The following is a 2,124-nucleotide window of genomic DNA, read 5'->3' on the forward strand; positions in this document are numbered from 1 at the left end:
AATTGCATGCGAGGGGCAGCTGGGGCTAAACGGTGTATGAGAGATTGACTTGTGAACCAGAAGGTCGCAGCCAGGTTCGAGTCTCGGTGCGGCAGGAGTGTGGTGGGCGGGAATGTGAATGAACAGCGCTCTCTTCCACCCTAATACCCATGGCTGAAGTGCCCTTGCGCAAGGCACTGAACCCCAGTTGCTCCACGGGCGCGGATCTATAGCTGCCCACTGCTAGGGTGTGTGTTCACGGTGTGTTCAATTCTCATGCTGTGGTGTACACTTGGATGGTTCAAATGCAGAGCACAATTCGAGTATGGGATAACCCTACTGACAAATGTCACGACCTTTCACTTTCACTTTCACTCAAATTCATGAAAATGCATTATTTTCACTTAATCAGATTTGACAATTCATTAAAGAGATTGAAATCAATTTGTTCTCGCAAACTCACAGACTCTTGTGTATACCATGTCCCCTATACCCTGTGGTGATTTGTGCTTATATATTACTGTATCATTCGTTAATAATGCATGCCAAATTCAGAAAAAGCTATATTTTTCATACTAGCATTCAGCTTTGACAATTACTACAAAAGAAATTACTAAATCAATTGTTTTCGCTGCAACTCACAGCCAAACTCTGTCTCATGTCACCATGTACCACTGTTGTGATTCTCACTATCATGTTACTGTACATTCTTTAATAATAAGCATGCCCAAATACACGAAAAATGCTCTGTTCACCATACCCGTCAGACTTTGAAAAACTTCATTAAAAAATGTTTAAATAAAATTGTTCTCTGCAAAATCCACCCGACTCTGTTACTGTCTCCATGTCCACTGTGGTGAGTTCATAGCATTTTTACTGTATCATTCTTTAATAATTGCATGTCAAATTCCATGAAAAACGCTACATTTTTTTCTCTATACAGTCAAATTTGAAAATTATAAAAACTTCAAATCAAATTGTTTTGCGCAAACTCCACCAGCCTCTGTATCTACATGTTCCCCATGTACCACTGTGGTGAGTTTTCATATCATTTTACTGTATAATTATTTAATAACTGTATGCCAAAATCATGAAAAACGCTATATTTTTCACCATACACTCAGATTTGAAACTTCATAAAAAATTTAAATCAAATTGTTTTCTGCAATCTCCACAAGACTCTTGTTCTGCATGTGCCCATGTATCACTGTGGTTATTGTCATATCATTTTACTGTATCATTCTTTAATAATTGCATGGCAAAATCATGAAAAATAGGATATTTTCCACTCTATAGTCATATTTGAAAATTCATAAAAAATTTAAATCAAATTGTTTTCTGCAAACTCCACCAGCCTCTTGCTGTACATGTCCCCATGTATCACTGTGGTGATTTTCTTATCATTTTACTGTATCATTCTTTAATAATTGCATGGCAAAATCATGAAAAATAGCTATATTTTCCACTCATATAGACATATTTGAAAATTCATAAAAATTTAAAATCAAATTGTTTTCTTGCAAACTCCACCAGACTCTGTTCTGTATGGTCCCATGTATCACTGTGGTGATTTTCTTATCATTTTACTGTATCATTCTTTAATAATTGCATGCCAAATTAATGAAAAATTGTACATTTTTTTCTCTATACAGTCAGATTTGAAAATTCATAAAAAATTTAAATCAAATTGTTTTCTGCAAACTCCACCAGACTCTTGGTATATATGTCCCCATATATCACTGTGGTGATTTTCTTATCATTTTACAGTATCATTCTTTAATAATTGCATGCCAAAATCATGAAAAATGCTATCTTTTTCACTATACATTCAGATTTGAAAATTCATAAAAAAATTAAAATCAAATTGTTTCTGCAAACTCCAACCAAACTCTTGTTCTACATGTCCCCATGTACCACTGTGGTGATTCTCATATCATTTTACTGTATCATTCTTTAATAATAGCATGCCAAAATCACGAAAAATGCTATCTTTTTCACCATACAGTCAGATTTGAAACTTCATAAAAAATTTAAATCAAATTTATTTCTGCAAACTCCACCAGACTCTTGTTCTACATGTCTCCATGTACCACTGTGATGATTTTCATATCATTTTACTGTATCATTCTTTAATAATTGCGTCAA

The sequence above is a fragment of the Cyprinus carpio genome, unplaced genomic scaffold (assembly GCF_018340385.1).
Source record: "Cyprinus carpio isolate SPL01 unplaced genomic scaffold, ASM1834038v1 S000006795, whole genome shotgun sequence".
Lineage (NCBI taxonomy): Eukaryota > Metazoa > Chordata > Actinopteri > Cypriniformes > Cyprinidae > Cyprinus > Cyprinus carpio.